The 19,594-nt window shown below is 37.9% G+C and overlaps 1 protein-coding gene across 4 annotated transcripts in view; it reads left to right on the top strand.

The window, feature by feature from the left end:
• The window catches only part of OTOGL (otogelin like), a 346,243-nt gene that overhangs the window by 120,110 nt on the left and 206,539 nt on the right, over positions 1–19,594 (top strand). For all 4 annotated transcript variants that reach the window (XR_012518405.1, XM_074402509.1, XM_074402507.1 and 1 more), the window contains one exon: positions 19,096–19,254. The gene's annotated coding sequence lies outside the window, so the exon portion shown is untranslated. The remainder of the gene's footprint in view (positions 1–19,095; positions 19,255–19,594) is intronic.

Here is a 19,594-nt window from a genome sequence, read left to right as displayed (position 1 = left end):
TTTTATTTGCATTTCTCTAATGACCAGTGATGATGAGCTTTTTTTCATATGTTTGTTGACTGCATAAATGTCTTCTTTTGAGAAGTGTCTGTTCATATTCTTTGCCCACTTTTTGATGGGGTTGTTTTTTTCTTGTTAATTTGTTTAAGTTCTTTGTAGATTCAGGTTATTAGCCCTTTGTCAGATGGGTAGACTGCAAAATTTTTTTCCCATTCTGTTGGTTGCTGGTTCACTCTAATGATAGTTTCTTTTGATATGCAGAAGTTCTTTAGTTTAATTAGATCCCATTTGTCAATTTTCACTTTTAACCGTTGCTTTTGGTGTTTTAGTCATGAAGTCTTTGCCCATGGCTATGTTCTGAATAGTATTGACTAGGTTTTCTTCTAAGGTTTTTATGGTATTAGGTCTTATGTTTTTAATTCATCTGGAGTCTTTAAGCCATCTGGAGTTAATTTTTGTATAAAGTGTTAGGAAGGGATCCAGTTTCAGCTTTCTGGATATGGCTAGCCAGTGTACCCAACACCATTTATGAAATAGGGAATCCTTTCCCCATTGCTTGTTTTTGTCAGGGTTGTCAAAGATCAGATGGTTCTAGATGTGTGGCATTACTTCTGAGGCCTCTGTTCTGTTCCATTGGTCTATATCTCTGTTTTTGTACCAGTACCATGCTGTTTTGATTACTGTAGCCTTGTAGTACAGTTTGAAGTCAGGTAGCTTCTAGCTTTTTTTTTTTTTTTTTTTTCTTTAGGATTGTCTTGCCTATGTAGGATCTCTTTGGGTTCCATTTGAAGTTTAAAGTGGGTTTTTTCCAGTTCTGTGAAGAGGGTCATAGGTAGCTTGCTGGGCATAGCACTGAATCTATAAATTACTTTTGGCAGTGTGGCCATTTTCATGATATTGATTCTTCCTAACCATGAGCATGGAATATTTTTCCATCTGTTTGTGTCCTCTCTTATTTCATTGAGCAATGGTTTGTAGTTCTCCTTTAAGAGGTCCTTTACATCGTTTGTTAGTTGTATTCTTTGGTATTTTATTCTCTCTGTAGCAATTTTGAATGGGAGTTCACTTTTGATTTGGCTCTCTGTTTGTCTGTTATTGTTGTATAGAAATGCTTGTGATTTCTACACATTGATCTTGTATGCTGAGACTTTGCTGAAGTTGCTTATCAGTTTCAGGAGATTTTGGGCTGAGACGATGGGGTCTTCTAAATAAACAATCATGTCATCTGCAAATAGAGACAGTTTGGCTTCCTGTATTCCTAATTGCATACTCTTTATTTCTTTCTCTTGCCTGATTGCTCTGACTAGAACTTCCAATAGTCTATTGAATAGGAGTGGTGAGAGAGGGCATCCTTGTCTAGTGCCAGATTTCAAAGAGAATGCTTCCAGTTTTTGCCCATTCAGTATGATATTGGCTGTGGGTTTGTCACAAATAGCTTTTATTATTTTGAGATATGTTCCATCAATACCTAGATTATTGAGAGTATTTAGCAGAAAGGGCCCTTGAATTTTGTTGAAGGCCTTGTCTTTATCTATTGAGAGAATCATGTGGTCTTTGTCTTTGATTCTGTTTATGTGATGGATTATATTTATAGATTTGTGGACGTTGAACTAGCCTTGATCCCAGGGATGAAGCCGACTTGATTGTGATGGATAAACTTTTTGATGTGCTGTTGGATTCGGTTTGCCAGTATTTTATTGGGGATTTTTGCGTCAATGTTCATCATAGATATTGGCCTGAAATTTTCTTTTTTAGTTGTGTCTCTGGCAGGTTGATGTTGGTCTTATAAAATGAGTTGGGGAGGATTCCCTCTTTTTGTGTTGTTTGGAATAGTTTCAGAAGGATTGGTACCAGCTCCTCTTTGTACCTCTGGTAGAGTTCAGCTGGGAACCTGTCTGGTCCTGGACTTTTTTTGGTTTGTAGACTATTAATTGCTTCCTCAACTTCAGACCTTGTTATTGGTCTATTAATGGATTCAGCTTCTTCCTGGTTTAGTCTTCAGAGGGTGTAAGTGTTTCAGAATGTATCCATTTCTTCTTGATTTACTGGTTTATGTGCATAGAGGCATTTGTTGTAATCTCTGATGGTAGTTTGTATTTCTGTAGAATCAGTGGTGATATCCCCTTTATCATTTTTTATTGCATCTATTTGAGTCTTCTCTTTCTTCTTTTTTATTAGTCTGGCTAGCGGTTTATTTATTTCGTTGATCTTTTCAAAAAACCAGCTCCTCGATTTATTGGTTTTTTGAAGGGTTTTTTGTGTGTCTCTATCTCCTCAGTTCTGCTCTGATCTTACTCATTTCTTGTCTTCTGCTAGCTTTTGAGTTTGTTTGATCTTGCTCCTCTAGTTCTTTTAATCATGATGTTAGGGTATCAATTTTAGCTCATTCCTCACTTCTCATATGGGCATTTAGTGCTATATATTTCCCTCTAGACATTGCTTTAAATGTATCCCAGAGATCCCGGTACATTGTGTCTTCATTCTCATTGGTTTCAAAGAACATCTTCATTTCTGCCTTCATTTCGCTATTTATCCAGTAGTCATTTAGGAGCAGGTTGTTCAGTTTCCATGTGGTTGTGTGTTTTTAAGTGAGTTTATCTTTTCACTATAATATACTGCTTTGATCACTGTAGTTTTACAGTACATTTAAAAAATTACCTTCTGTGAACCCTCCAGATTTCATCTTCCTTTGGTTTTGAATTGTTTTGGCTGTTCTAGTAGTTTTACTTTTCTGTATAAATTTTAGCTTGTTTATATCTGTGAACTTCTCCTGGATTTTTGATTGGGAGTTGATTAAATCTAGATCAATTTGGGGAGAATTGATATGTTAGTAATATTCACTTTCCAGTCCATAAACACTAAATCTCCTCAATTTTATAGATCTTTTCAAATAACTATCTTTTGATTCTGTAAATATTCTTTATTCTTTTCTCAGCTTCATTGCTTTCTGTTTTAATCTGTATTGTTTTTGGTTTTCCGTTTGCTTTGGATTTAGCTTGCTCTTCCAGTATCTTAAGATGAAAATTAGACCTTTTCTATTCCAAGATAGACACATAATGCTGGAAGTTTTTATTTAGGTTCTGCTCTGGTTGCTTCTCACAAATTTGGATATTTTTATTTTTATTTAGTGAAAAATATTTTCTAATCCAGTCTCCCTTTGCAGTCTTATCTTTAAATATTTTCTTTATGTGCTCTGTGTTCTAGCCATACTTGTATGATTTCCTGCTTTTGTTCTTTTTCTTTTGCTGTTTTCTTTACTTGAAATGCCTTTCTTCCTAGCTTAATCTATCAGTTGGACCCTCCTCAGATGTCGTATTCTTTGTGAAGCTTTTCCTGATTATTGTAATAGGAAGTGATACCTCTTTCCTTGAGCCCCCAAAGTATGTTATACTTCTCTTACGTCATTTCATTACTTCTGTTGTTCCAGCTCTAAGTCCTTGATGTCCCTCCTGCCCCAAATCACAGCTCGTCTCCTAGCAGTTAACAAGGCCCTTGCCTTATGTTTTGTAAATCACATGAGTCAAGTGTCAGGTCCTGCAGGTCAGGAAGGAAGTGGGGAAAAATTTCAGGATTGCCTCCTACAATTGTCTTGCTTTCCTTTTTCTATCTGATTTTTTCTATCTTATATTTTCTATGTATTTAAAAGAGTGTCATCTGGATAAAGAAAATGTGGTGCATATACACCATGGAATACTATGCAGCCATAAAAAGGAATGAGATCATGTCCTTTGCAGAGAGATGGATGAAGCTGGAAGCCATCATCTTCAGCTAATTAATACAGGAACAAAAAACCAAACACTGCATGTTCTTACTTATAAGTGGGAGCTGAATGATGAGAACACATGGACACATGGTGGAGAACAACACACACTGGGGCCTGTTTTGGGGGTGTAGGAAGAGGGAGCATATCAGGAAGAATAGCTAACAGATGCTGGGCTTAATACCTAGGTGATAGAATGATCTGTGCAGCAAACCAACATGGTACACATTTACCTGTGTAACAAACCTGCACATTCTGAACATGTACCCCTGAACTTAAAATAAAAGTTGGGGGAGAAAAAGTCAGTTATGTTATACTGTCCTGGTTAAGCTCCTATCAATATTCACCTTATAAGATTCATAGGCTTTGTTTTTGTTTTATAAAGGGAAAGCAAGTATACTAAGAAAGTGAGGAAATAAAAGAATGGCTGCTCTACAGAGGGAGCGGTGGCATGGGCTGCTCAACTGAATATACTTACAGGTATTTCTTGATTATAAGCTAAACAAGGGATGGATTATTCATGAGTTTTCTAGGAAAAGGATAGGCAATTCCCAGAACTGAGGGTTCCTCCCCTTTTTAGACCATAAAGGGTAACTTCCTGATGTTGCATGGCATTCGTAAACTGCCATGGCATTGATGAGAGTATCTTAGCATGCTAATGCTTATATTAGTAATCAGCTTATAATGAGCAGTGAGGATGACCAGAGGTCACTTTCATCACCATCTTGGTTTTGGTAGGTTTTCGCCAGCTTCTTTCCTCATTCTGTTTTATCAGCAGGGTCTTTGTGACCTGTAAATTGTACTGTCATCCCATCTCATCCCTTGACTAAGAATGCCTGACCCTCTGGGAATGCAGCCCAGTAGGTCTCAGCCTTATTTTACTCAGTCTCTTCAAGATGGAGTTGCTCTGGTTAAAATACCTTTGACATATTTCCCCCCTCTGTTTCACAAAGTAACCCTTAATCCTAAGGATTGTGGAGGAATGAAGATCCATTTTCTGTAACTTCTTCAGCCTGAATAAGGGCGATGATATTCCTGCCTAACTATTAGGGCATCTTGTATCCAGGGTAAAGAGGAACTCAGTCAGAAAGTGTCAGTATGCCAAGGGCCATTTATAACTCTGAGTTCCAACAAAAGGTGATATTTGGAAGATTACTAAGTGTTCAATTTAAGAAAATATCAGGAAAGCTCACCCTTCATTCCTATGTAAAGAGTACAACAGCATTATATTCCACAACAGTAAAGCAAAATAAGCAAAATTATCCCAAGTAAACAAATTAGAAGGCTTTCCATGAACTGGGCAATTTTTGAAACCACGCTGATTTGGAGTCGCTGGCTGATTCCACTATGTGCCCAGAATTATAATACCGATCCAGATTTTTACATTACCCATCCCTCTTGTTTTTCTGAGCTGCCATCAGAGATTCATTGGTTGATTTCCAGAAATAAGCAGGGTTAGTCTAAATTACAGGAAAGAAATCTCAAAAACAACTTATGATTAGAATCTAATAATAGATATACCATAGTTTTTGAAACAGAATTTATCTAGTCTTCCATTTTTACTAAAGACAAATCATAATAGGACTGATTTGTTTGCAAAAACAAACTTTAGTCCTATACTTGGCCTAATTATTTGTGTAAAGGGCAGCAAGAACAATTTTTTGTGACATAGGTTCTTTTTAAAATTGGCTTTGATTAAACTATTTTAGAGGGTTAAAAGATTGTTTTAAGTTAGAATAAATCTGAAGGTTTAAGCAGATGTGGAAGATTTGTGAAATTTAATATTGTAAAATAAATTCTGTATGTGAACATATTGGCTAAAGTTAGAGGAATATTATTACTTTGTTTTATATATCTCCCAATGGTATTAGCTTCATCTTGGAAGATATCATATCTAATAAACTTTTTGAAAATTGTCCTTGTTATTCTCCTCCCCAGTGAGCAGAAGAAAAGGTACCTCACCACAAATGATATTATTTATTGCATTTAGATTAGAATATTCCTTGAAGGTGTGGCTTAATTAATCTTTTTAATACATGTGTTGCCCACTTATTGTTACCATCAAGGTGCTGAACATTTAGTTTATCTTCTATAAATGGCAAGGGCTAAAAATAGTAAACAACAAAAAAAAAAGCAAGCAAAATACCTGGAAAAGTTTTTAAAATAAAGAAGTTTAATCAGTATTTGCTAATCTGAGAGCCAAAGAATGCCGAACTGTGTCTTATTAAAAACACAAATTTGGCTGCAAAAGCGTAGAACACACAAAAGCACAATAGTACAGTTTTCCACAGAGCTGATAAGTCTATTATTTATTCCCTAAATACATTCTTAATGAAAACAAAAACAAGGAAGTGTCTGAGTCATCCATTTAGAATTAAATAATGTAGTGCTTAATTTAGTATCTATTTATAAAAGTTAAGGCTTTTAAATTACCCCTATCATCAAAGAGTTTGGTACAAATTTCTCATCCTTAGGTGTGAAGATTTCAGATGAACACACATTGAAAATAACAGTGACATATTAAGATGACTCAAAATCATATAATATAAACCAAAATCTTCTTATTCTGAAAAATGTGCTGAACTGTGTTTCTAAGGGTGAATCAGTGTTGGTCCAAGAAAATATACTGAAGTGACTTACAGCATTGCCTTGATCTATGAGAAACCTTTCAGATAAAGACTCTTAGAGATTACAGAGCATAAAAGGAATAAGCATGACTCACTTTTTTATACAAGGGAATGTGTGTTCTTTTATCTAGGAAAGCAAATTCTTCTCTTCATGCATCCTCAGGTTCTCTATATATAGGCTTTTCCCACACTGAGCTCTTTTTTTTCTTTTGGTAACCTGACTTGGCAACTCTGTGCACTTCAAGTGTAGTTCTTGTCTGGGGCCTTGTATCAGGGTGATGAAACCAGTATCAGAGTTACTGGCATCTGCCTGATTCACTTAGGAGTAGCTCTTGTTTATACGAATATGAAGATTGAGGTTTCAATGTGACTCTTTAGATTTAGGCATCTATTTGAACAATGGCTGAATGAACTTCCTTAAAATGAGACTTTGGAAGAACTGAAGTTGACTTGAAGACAGAAAACAAAGCTATTACTGACATACAGATGGGTTAGGTTTTTAAACAGTAAATATAGGCATGTCAGTGACTGATCACAAAATCTAATCACTAACTACTCTTTGTTAGAGGAGATAAAACCATTTCAGCTATGGATGGCTAGCAAAGATGTAGCAGTCCCAGTTTGCTACTCTGCTGTAATTTTTGCCCAAGTTGAACAGCTAGTATTCATCCTCTAATAGTAATATTCAAAGAGTTCTAGTCACGGAAGTTTTCAGGTGTTACTGCATTTGCTGAAGTCCATTTCACATGTACAATATTTCCTGCCAAACTCTGGTCTTATTTTTTTAAACGTTTTATTAAGATGTAATTTACGTATGTTAAACTGTGTGTATTTAATGTGTACAGTTTTAACATCTGTATAAACTTATTAAGCCATCACCACAAACAAAATAATGAACATTTTCTTCATTTCTGTATGTTTTCTTGTGTCTCTTTGTAATTTATTTCCCATTCCCTTTAGAAAATCCTTTCTCCCTAAGCAACCACGGATCTACTTTCTGTGGCTATAGATGAGTTTGCATATTCTAGGATTTTATAAAAATGTAATATATGCAATGTGTTCTCATTTTTTGTCTTACTTCTTTTACTCAGCATATTTTTTGAGATCTACCCATATTCTTTTTTTTTATTATTATTGCATTTTAGGTTTTGGGGTACATGTGAAGAACATGCAAGATTGTTGCATAGTTACACACATGGCAGTGTGGTTTGCTGCCTTCTGTCCCCTCACCTGTATCTGTCATTTCTCCCCATGCTATCTCTTCACACCTCCCCACCCCCTGTCCCTCCCCCATTTCCCCCCAACGGACCCCAGTGTGTAGTGCTCCCCTCCCTGTGTCCATGTGTTCTCATTGTTCAACATCCACCTATGAGTGAGAATATGCGGTGTTTGATTTTCTGCTCTTGTGTCAGTTTGCTGAGAATGATGGTTTCCAGGTTCATCCATGTCCCTACAAAGGATGTGAACTCATCGTTTTTGATGGCTGCGTAATATTCCATGGAGTATATGTACCACATTTTCCCTATCCAGTCTATCATCGTTGGGCATTTGGGTTGGTTCCAGGTCTTTGCTATTGTAAACAGTGCTGAAATGAACATTCGTGTGCACATGTCCTTGTAGTAGAATGATTTATAATCCTTTGGATATATACCCAGTAATGGGATTGCTGGGTCAAATGGGATTTCTATTTTTAGGTCCTTGAGGAATCGCCACACTGTCTTCCACAATGGTTGAATTAATTTACATTCCCACCAACAGTGTAAAAGTGTTCCTATTTCTCTACATCCTCTCCAGCATCTGTTGTCTCCAGATTTTTTAATGATCGCCATTCTAACTGGTGTGAGATGGTATCTCAATGTGGTTTTGATTTGCATTTCTCTAATGACCAGTGATGATGAGCATTTTTTCATATGTTTGTTGGCCTCCTGTATGTCTTCTTTTGTAAAGTATCTGTTCATATCCTTCACCCATTTTTGAATGGGCTTGTTTGTTTTTTTCTTGTAGATCTGTTTTAGTTCTTTGTAAATTCTGGATATCAGCCCCTTGTCAGATGGGTAGACTGCAAAATTTTTTTCCCATTCTGTTGGTTGCCGATTCACTCTACTGACTGTTTGTTTTGCCGTGCAGAAGCTGTGGAGTTTGATTAGGTCCCATTTGTCTATTTTGGCTTTTGTTGCCATTGCTTTTGGCATTTTGGTCATGAAGTCCTTGCCTACGCCTATGTCCTGAATGGTTTTGCCTAGATTTTCTTCTAGGGTTTTTATGGTGTTAGGTCTGATGTTTAAGTCTTTAACCCATCTGGAGTTAATTTTAATATAAGGTGTCAGGAAGGGGTCCAGTTTCTGCTTTCTGCACATGGCTAGCCAGTTTTCCCAACACCATTTATTAAACAGGGAGTCCTTTCCCCATTGCTTGTTTTTGTCAGGTTTGTCAAAGATCAGATGGTTGTGGGTATGTTGTATTTCCTCTGAGGCCTCTGTTCTATTCCATTGGTCTATATCTCTGTTTTGGCACCAGTACCATGCTGTTTTGATTACTGAGATCTACCCATATTCTTGCATGTACCAATTACTTTTTTACTGCTAAGCAGTAATCCATTGTATGGATATACTTCAATTTGTTGATCCAGTCACATATTTGGACATTTGAGTTGTTTTCTGACTATTGCAATAAAGCTTCTATCAACATCCATATATATATTTTGGGTAGATAGGTGCTTTGATTTCTCTTGGGTAAAAACTTGGGTATAGAATCACTGAGTCATATAGTAAGGGCATGCTTAATTTTTTTTTTTAATTGTCAATGTTTTCCAAAGTAGTTGTACTGTTTTACATTATCATAAGCACTATATGAGAATTCCTGTTGTTCTCCATAATTGCCAACAATTCATATGAGCAGTAATTTTGATTTTAATCCATATTTTTCTAATGACTAACGGTGTTGAGCATCTGTTCATGTGCTTATGTGCCATATGTTTATCTCTTTTTTTGTTTTTCCCATTTTAAAAACTGAGTTGTTTATCTTATCATTGAGTTGTAAAAATTGTTTATATATTCTAGTTCAAAGTCCTTTTTCAGAAATGTTTTTTAAATGTTTCCTCTCAATGTTTTTAAAAGAGCATTAAAATTTGATGAAATAAAATATAATGATTTTATATTTCATGTCTTTTTTATTATATTTAAGAAATCTTTGCAAAAACCAAGGGAATGCAGATTTTCTCCTGAGTGTTCTAGTAATTTTAGCTCTTAATTTAATGTCCATGACTTGCTTCATGTTAACATTTGTGTATGTTGTGAGGGAATGGTTGTTCATTTCTTAATCATATGGCTATCCAGTTGCTACAATACCATTTGGTAAAGAGATTATCCTTGCTACATTGAATTGCCTCGGCCTCTTTGTTGAAAACTAATAGATCATATATGTATGATCTGTCTTTGGCTTCTTTATTTCATTTCATTGATATCATTGTCTGCCTTAACACAAATACCATACTGTGCAAATTATTTTAACTTTATAATAAATCTTGAAATCAAGATGGCAAATCTTCCAACTTTCTTCTTCTTTTTTTTTTTTTAATGAAAGTTGTTTTGGTGATATCACATCCTTTGAATTTCTACAAAAAAGCCAGTAAGATTTTGTTCGAGATGACATTTAATCTATGGATTAATTTTGGGGGAAAATATATAAAACAATATTGAGTCTTCTGATCCAACAACAGTTACATATCTCCATTTCTTAAGGTCTTTAAGTTTTTTGCAACAATGTATTGAAGTTTTTAGTGTGTAGGTCTTACATATATTACATTTGTCCTTTTGAGGTTGCTTTTAAGCTTTGTTAGGATGAATCAGAGCAACTTTTGGTCTAGGGCTAATTTTGCTCTACTACTGCAGTAATACCCTTCTGATATTCCAGCTTATGCCCTATAAATTACAAGATATTTCATTGTATTTTACAGAAAGATAAACTATTTGTAGACTTACACGAGTTTTGGAGATTATTCTCTTAATTATTTTAGTTTCCTTCCTTCCTTCCTTCCTTCCTTCCTTCTCTTTCTCTCTCTCCTTCCTTCTTTCCTTCCCTTTCTCTCTCTCCTTCCTTCTTTCCTTCCCTTTCTCTCTCTCCTTCCTTCTTTCCTTCTCTTTCTCTCTCTCCTTCCTTCCTTTCTCTCTCTCTCTTTCCTTTCTTTCTTTCTTTCTTTTTTTCTTTTTTTTTTTTTTAGACGGAGTTTCGCTCTTGTTAGCCAGGCTGGAGTGCAATGGCGCGATCTCGGCTCACCGCAACCTCCGCCTCCTGGGTTCAGGCAATTCTCCTGCCTCAGCCTCCTGAGTAGCTGGGATTACAGGCATGCATCACCACGCCCAGCTAATTTTTTTTGTGTGTATTTTTGGTAGAGACGGGGTTTCACCATGTTGACCAGGATGGTCTCGATCTCTTGACCTCGTGATCCACCCGCCTCGGCCTCCCAAAGTGCTGGGATTATAGGCATGAGCCACCGCGCCCGGCCCTCTTTCTTTCTTTCTTTCTTTCTTTCTTTCTTTCTTTCTTTCTTTCTTCCTTCCTTCCTTCCTTCCTTCCTTCCTTCCTTCCTGGCTTCCTTCCTTCTCTTTCTCTCTCTCCTTCCTTCCTTTCTCTTTCTTTCTTTTCCTTCCTTCCTTTCTTCCTTTCTTTCTCTCTCTCTCTTTAATCTTTCTTCTTTTTTTTCAGAGTATCCCTCTGTCAACTAGGCAGGAGTGCAATGGCACCATCTTAGCTCACTGCAGCCTCTGCCTCCTGGGTTCAAAAGATTCTCCTGCCTCAGCCTCCCAAGTATTACAGGCACCTGACACCATGCTTGACTAATTTTTGTATTTGTAGTAGAGACAGGATTTTACTATGTTGGCCAGGCTGGTCTCAAACTCCTGACCTCAAATGATCTGCCTGCCTCAGCCTCCCAAAGTGCTGGGATTACAGGCGTGAGCCACAGTGCCCAGCCTCTTTTCTGGTATTTTTGTTTTTGCTTTTGTTTTGGCCTACCTCTGGTAGTATGTATTCCATACATGCACAAATCAATACTCAACTGAATACTCAGGAAGGACCTTTTGCAGATCTCTCTGCAGTTCTCTGTTTTTTAGCTCTCTATTTTTATTCTTCCATATAAACTCTAGCTGCCTTGGCCTTCCCTGCCTCTCAGTCCTGTGTCCTCAACTTAGAAAGAGCATGGGCTTCACCTGGGTGCTCTCTCCCTACACAAGCAGTAAGCTGGGACAACCAAAATGCTTATCACAGTTTGTCCTCTCTCAGTTATCACTGTCCTGTGTTGCCTGATGTACAGTATCTGAATATGTTTCATATATTTTGTATAGGTTTTTAGTTGTTTCAGTTAGGGAGTTAAATCTGATCTCTGGTACTCTAACTGCCAGAGCCAGAAGTAATATTTAACTTTATATATCTTTCTTTTATCCTTATCTTTTTGCATTTGTACATTTGTATTTTGAAGGCTACTTCTCTCTACCTAGTGTGGAAATTAATGACTCTTTTATTTTAACTATTGCTATTGAGGTAGAAGTTTTAGGTAATACTCCAAGCTCAGTAAAGAATTGGAATATAATATTGATACTGATATCACTGAAACTCAGTAAAGAATTGGAATATAATATTGAATTTAATGTTGATATTAAATTGGAATATAATATTGTGGATGTGAAAAGGTTTATTACTAGCACAATGAAGCTTTCTAAGGAGAGTAGGGCAGGCTCCCAGGCAGGTCTGAAAATAGTTTGCAAAAGGACGGAAAAGGAGATTGGCTTGGTTTCTATTGTGATGAGGGGAGGCAAAGTGACACTCGTTGAAGCAGGCTTATGTGGTCTGAATTTCCTGCTGGGGCTGAAAGAGCTTTCTTATTAGTGTACTCACATGTGGGACAGGAGAAGGGCAAATGGTGACACTTGAAAGTCAGTGGGCAAATATCAGACATAGAGTCAGTCTCTTAATTGTAACGCACTCCTGATGACTGATGAAAGAAAATGGGCCATGTCTCATTAAAATGAATTTGAGCCTGTATAAATCAGTCATTATGGCTTTCTACAAGGCCTGTAGCCTGTGGACACTAATGGAGGTGAAAACTCATTAAATGCCTTAAAAAAAAAGGAACCTAAAAATAAATGCTTTGGTCACTTTAAGTAATGTTTTGAACTTCGGAGGGGATAAGAAGTGTTATAATGAGGCCTTGTGTCATGGCTTTACTATGTGCAGAGACGTGCAAGACCTATGAGGGAAGAGATTCCCAGGATTCTTTACTCTAATGGAGGCATCTTTGAATAAGGAATCATTGATAGACAAAATGGAAAGACCATTGGCACTGGCTCAAGACCCTGAAAAAATGTGGCCACATCATTCAGAGCTTAGATGACTGCATGAAGTTTGGCCAAGTTTGCTCACTCTTGGACAATTTTGCCCATCCTTGCCTGGGGACATCTTGATTGAAGCAGCAGCTATCCAGGAGCATCCATCATGTATTGATGGTGCTACTGTCCAGGAAATATACAAACTCCTTTTGCTGTTCACTCACTTGTTCTCAAGGGGACTCATAGGTAGTCAAGCATTCTGTGAAAGGAGGCGTGACCTCCTCCAGAACTGTGGTGTTTGACAAAGATGGAAGACAAAAGAAGCCTCTGTATCCTGCAGGTGGGATATGCCAGAAGATATAGATTTGGGTCTATCAAGATTCGGCTTTATCCTACAAGTGCTATTACTATTTTAGCAAGAAGGCCTTGGTGGCCATAATGAACCTGCAGGTTGCTACTTTCATATTCCAAGGCACAATGGGCATCTGGATGTAGAGGGTCATAGGCTCTGGGCCTAGGATGACCTAGTGTGTGGCAAGTGACTTTCCCTCCAGTGGTATTGAGCATGTAGCTGAGGAGAGCAGTTTTTAACACTGAAAGCTCCCGGGCAACTTATGGCCATCATGTCATATGTAGTCCATAAACTCTAACAGGTATGAGAGGAGTTTGCAAAGGACTTGGCAGTGATGGAGTCTCTGGGGGAACACTAAGGGCAGTGCTATTGTACTTGAACACAGAAAAGAGCCTTTTGTTGTGGAAGCCCCATTTAAGGTGGGTCAATTTGTGAGAAATCCCATACATGGGCTTAAATTTTAAAATGAGGAATATATTTCCGTCAAAATCCTGAAGACATAAAAGGTGTTTAGCTTGTTTTAGTGTTGTGGGTACTGAGAGGGCCAATAATGCTTTTTGCCAGCATCAGGGATGGAGTGGCTCTGATGATGTCAAGGATGGGGTGGTCTACCAAATAATTTTCAGGAATTCAACCAAGGTGCCATCACCTCGTGCAAGGTATGGGTCAATAATCCAACCCCTTTTTGTGAGCCTCTTTGTGAGGATCTGTATTTCCTTAATGAGCATATGAAATGAGTTCCCTTGGAAGAGGAGTTCATCAGTGTGCTATAACTATGGGGAAATTAGACGAGACAGTAGTTCTGATGGTTAAGGTGAAGCACATGGGTTTGACCACTGGTCCATGGTCAGTAGCTTCCCTTAGGGCAGGGAGGTTATCTTGTTCAAATTTAGCAGTATGCCCAGGTATAACTAGTTTGAGCTCCATTATTATAATCATGAAAGTTTGCCAGTTGGTACATATCAGAAGATATTATAATTGGCTTAGATGCTTTGTTGTAGAGGCATAAAAACCAATTAGCATCCTTTTATCTTTTTATTGATTATATAAATCCTTTTCATTTGGGGTTTCAATTTCCGATTGGGTCCAATTGTGGCCCTGTGTTTCAGTTTTTTGTTTCCTCCCCTGTCCTTGTGTTTAGATTTTTCTTTTTAAATTTACTTGTCTCTCTCTCTCTCTCTCTCTCTCTCTCTCTCTCTCTGTAATAATTACCTTACAGCAGACTGCCCCCCACCCCCAATCTTTGGTGGTTTTTTAATATACTTTGGTGGGAGTGAGATGTTCTCTTTTCTATTATGCTCATATTTTAAGTGTCTTCCCCCAGAAAGTCTCCAATCATTGTCATCAGGATTAGGGGCCTCCTGCATGACAATGTGTGCTTTATAGAGTTTAGAGACTCCAGGTTTAAGTCAGGTTTGAATTAATGCCTTGGTTGTACCATGGGAGAATCATGGATGTTTTCTATATAACCCTGAGGATCAGGATCTTTTTTGGCCATAAAGTCATAGGCAACAACATCAGCAAAGTCATTTCGTAGGGTCCTAGAAAGCCTGTCTGCTTTAGGAGTGTGGCTGCAGCATGCCACATGACTACTCTTTCTTGCATAACTGACCAACTACAAACAGTTTGTATACAGTGTAAGTAGGCTTGCATACATCACAGGTTATCTTTCTCCTGAGCACTCTATAGAATAGAGGCCAATGCCTGATTGAGACATATACTTTATGTAGGCTGAGTGTGGTAGCTGACATCTGTAATTCTAGCATTTTGAGAGGCCAAGACAGAAGCATTGCATGAGTCCAGGAATTAACAACCAGCTTGGGCAACATAGTGAGACATTGTAGAGTACAAAAAATTTAAAAATAAACAAGTAGTCAGGTGTGGTGGCAATGCACCTGTAGTCCCAGCTATTCAGGAGGCTAAAGCAGGAAGATTCGTGAGCCCAGGAGGTTGAGACTACAGTGACCTGTGATCACACCACTTCACTCCAGCCTGGGCAACAGAGGGATAAAAAGAAAATTTAAAAAAGGAGACATATACTGTAAACATGGCCCCAATCATGTATTCTTGTCCCTAAATGTTATCAAAACTTCCTACTCATGTCAGTGAAATCTACAACAGAGGCTTGGTAGGACTCAGTAAATGCAGCAGAAAGCATCACAGCTCAGAGTAAAAAGTTGCCATCAGGAAGAAACATAACTGAAAGAACATGTTAGACAGCAGGCAATAGAGCTAGTAAGATCCAACTGACCCAGTAAGTTCCCTTTAAAATATTTATACCAATTTGCATCACCATAGGAAACGAAAAGTTAAATAGTACATGATTATACTAAAGCAAGGAGCTCCTGGCTTGCTATAAGAGATCAATTAAAAAACAAAAAATTGTAATGCAGTATGATTAATTAACACAGAGGTTGACTGAAGTCACAAAAGAGAGGTTGACTGAAGGCACAAAAGAGAATTGCCTTTTCTAGGGCAGAGAAGGAGGGAGCAAAGAGCCCTCAAAGAAGGAAACACTTGTGCTAGTCTAGAAGGAAGATTAGAAATTTTTCAGATAGAATGCAGTGGGGATGAAGTAGATTGGAATGAATAGCTGAGAGAATTGCAAGTGTTGAATATGTGCAATGATACATATGAGTAATTTGAGAAGTTCCGGATGGCTGAAGCATAGGGATTTCACATCAGCAGGTAGGCTGCAGCAGATATGCAGATCTTTGTACTTTACTGAAGAAAAATCACAATACAGTTTGCACTTGGAAAGATCATTATGGCAGAAATGCATGAATAGCTTAGAGAGAAAGTCTAGAATCAGGGAAACCCAAGGCTGCTGATAGCCCATGTAGAACTTCTGTATGAATCAGAGAAGGGTACCCTCTTAAGTTGCTTTTTCATTTTTTGGAAAATATTTGTATCAATAATTGCAACAGACATTTTACTGAAAAGTGAGAAAATTTTTATAAAAATATAATTATCTTTAATGCTTACGTCATCAACAAAGACAAGTGTAGGGACTATGTAGAGCATGCACTGCATAAACATGTATCATTGCCTTGTGGAGACCAACTAGGTAATTACCGCAACAGCTTAGATTGGAGATGACAGTCCTACTGAGGTCGTATATCGTCTCTCTCTCTCTCTCTCTCTCTCTGTCTCTCTCTCAGCGAACAGCAGCAATAATTCAAGGGTTTGTGATCTATGTTTCCTCAGATTTGAAACCCTAGGTGTAAGATTCGAAGTAGTAGGACTCCAAGTTCTGCTTTTTTATTTCTTTTGGTCTTGAGAAATCAGGTTAATAATTATGTCACTTACTAAAATGGATAGTAAAGAAAGAATCAGGATGTTGTTTGGGAGGGTATATTAGGAAATGATGAGTTCCGTTTAGATTCTGACATGTTAAATTTGTAGTCTTTGTGGACTTACCTATAGGCTTAAATATGTTGATCTGGTTCTCAAGAAACAGCATGGGCTAAAGCCATAGACTTCAAATCACTAATGCATTGATGGTTGTAAAAGACACAGGAATGTATGACATTCTATGAGTTTTAGCTTTAGAACATCAAGATTGAGGCTTGGCACCCTCCTATTTATTAAATAGGTTAGGATAGGCCCAGGGATGAATGAGCTTAGGTTGGAGGTCTTCAGCTGGCTCTTAAAAAGCAATAGGGCAGATGGAGATGAACAAATAGGACCCTTTCTCCATAGGAATGTTTCTCAAATTGTAGTTATTAGACAAGTGGTGACATGATTTCCCAAGGACATTTTATTAATAGTATATATTCCTAGCTATTAGAGCTGTTGGACTATACTACCTGGGTATGGGACTGTTTTACAGAAACTCTTTGTAGGCGATTATTATGTATATTAGAGTGTTTCTTTTTTCAAATAGGTCCCTTTTCCCCATAGTTATGGTACTTGGGACTAGATCAGTTTGCTTAGTAAGCAAAGTAGTTTATGTTTAAACTAGAATGGAAGATATGTAGGATGTTGCCCTGCATTTCCCTTGCCTGTACTAATGGCAAGTCCCTTTCTGTCAAACCCAGTCAAGACCTTAAACTATTTCTCAATGCTCTATTTCAGGCAGATTCTACTAAGCAATGAGTCATCAGGTTAGATGAAATATATTAGCCACACTAGGATTAACTTCTGACTACAAAAGAAGACAAGACACTTTTAGTATTAATTAATCACTTTAATTTTTCTTTTTCCACTATAGTTAAGTGACAGAATAATATATATCGATATTTTTTATTCCAGCTTATGTAAAGGAGTCGATAGTAAAAGAGCTATTTTTTTTTTTTTCTATCCCATAATGAGAAGATTTTGTGTCTTAGAGATCTGGGTTTCATTAACCTCAATGACAATTTAATAGACAAAAATTGTTTTCTAAAGTCTGAAGCCAGACTTTTTAGGAAAGGGAAGATTCTCAAGGCTGAGAGGAGGAGGAGAATGGCCTTATCTAGGGAGAGAGTAATGAGCATCCCTAAAATTGAGATAATCTGAGTGGGCCTCCGTCTCCAATAGTGCCAGAGTCATGTAATACTTGAGTGTACGGGAAGACTGGACTCCAAGAACTGTGCCACTGAATCAGTGATGAGGACTTCAGTGGTTGAGTTAATGAACAGACAAAAGAACACTATTGAGGAGCCCTTCTGAGGCTACCTACTATCAGGCAAATTGGATGACAAAAAGGGTAAACGTGGCTCCTTGGCTTCTCCCTCCCATTTGTTTCTTGGCATCTTCTAAGTCCAGCATTCTTGGATGATGTCATGGGAGGAGGAACTGAGTCTCCCATATGACCAGTATTGCACTGTCACTCATCTACCCTGATGTGTAGGAGTCCAGAGGTAGGTTTGATTTAATTTTAGAAAAATGAAGTGGCGTCCCTTTTCTTAAACCTACTAATTTATCCTCTGTATATGGAGGCAACACACGTCCCCAGCAGCCAATGTTCTATTAACATGCGTAAATTGCATCCTAAAGTGGAGCATGAGACATATAGAGAGGAATCAGGAAAATGTGGTGGTATAATGAGACAGACAATGTGGACAGAGAGGAAGTAGGCCTAGTGGTTAGGTACACTGGCTCTGAGGTCAGAGTGCTTGGGTTATAATGTAAGTTCTACTATATTACAAATTATTTTTTTTTTTTGAGATGGACTCTTGTTCTGTCACCCTGTCTGGAGTGCAGTGGCGTGATCTTGGTTCACTGCAACCTCTACCTCCCAGGTTCAAGCAATTCTCCTGCCTCAGCCTCCTGAGTAGCTGGGACTACAGGTGTGTCCCACCACACCTGGCAAATTCTTGTATTTTTAGTAGAGATGGGGTTTTGCCATGTCAGCCAGGATAGTCTTGATCTCCTAACCTCATGATCTGCCTGCCTCAGCCTCCCAAAGTGCTGGGAGTACAGGCATGAGCCACTGTGCCTGGCCAATGTTTTTTTATTTTTTATTTTTTATTTTGAGACGGAGTCTTCCTCTGTCACCCAGGCTGGAGTGCAGTGGTGCAATCTGAGCTCACTGCAACCTCTGCCTCCTGTGTTCAAGCGATTCTGATTCCCCTACCTCAGTCTACCAAGTAGCTGAGATCACAGGTGTGTACCACCATGCCTGGCTAATTATTGTGTTTTTAGTAGATACAGGGTTTCAGCTTGTTGGCCAGACAAGTCTTGAACTCCTGATCTCAAGTGATCTGCCCACCTTGGCCTCCCAAAGTACTGGGATTACTGGTGTGAGCCACTGTGCCTGGCCAAATAAGTATTAATCTCATTGTGTTTCAATGTCCTCATCTGCAAAAAGGGATAATGATACAATTACTTCATAATCTTGTTTTGTTAATCATAATATAAAATGAAATGATGTGTATAAAACTTTTAGTTTACTGCCTAGAATATTAGTTTTCAGTAAATATTAGTAATCTGCATTTTACATATGAGTCCTATGTGCTTACTGAAGATGGCTGTATCTTAAAGTCTATATAGAAAAATGTAATAATTAGGATTGATTAATTGCTGCTTATTCCAATTTATTCACAAAAGGATTTGAGGTGGCACTACCATAAGATACAAGTATAAAAGTATTAGAACAAAGGAACCAATAAGGAGAGTTAGATGACATCAAGAAGACTTAGAAACACAGGCCACTACAGCCCAGCACTGCACCTGCCAGTGGATCATATATCAGCACTGGGCTTTCAGGTAAGCATTTGGAGCTACTTCTTTCCAAGGTAGTCCTTAGAGTCATATCCTTCTTATATTTTGATCTTGTACCCCTTATATCTTTGCAACTTAGTCATAGCTCACTCTCATTGAAGGGAAAATGTGTTCAGAACCAAATTCGCTATGTTTGCTTCCAAACAGTTGTTTTTTTTTTCTTTCTTCCTAATTTGGTTAAAGGCTCTACCATATTCCCAGGTCTCAGATATAAAACTCTGGGTTTATCTTGGTCCCTTTCTCCCTATATCAAGTCCATTAAAGTCCGTCTTTCCTACTTAGCCGGTCTCTCGCAGCAGTTGCTGACTTCGCCTTCTCTCTGCCA

Source organism: Saimiri boliviensis, chromosome 7 (genome assembly GCF_048565385.1).
Source record: "Saimiri boliviensis isolate mSaiBol1 chromosome 7, mSaiBol1.pri, whole genome shotgun sequence".
NCBI classification, from domain to species: domain Eukaryota; kingdom Metazoa; phylum Chordata; class Mammalia; order Primates; family Cebidae; genus Saimiri; species Saimiri boliviensis.
Note: the sequence above shows the minus strand (reverse complement) of the source record. Positions and strands in the feature narration are given on the sequence as shown.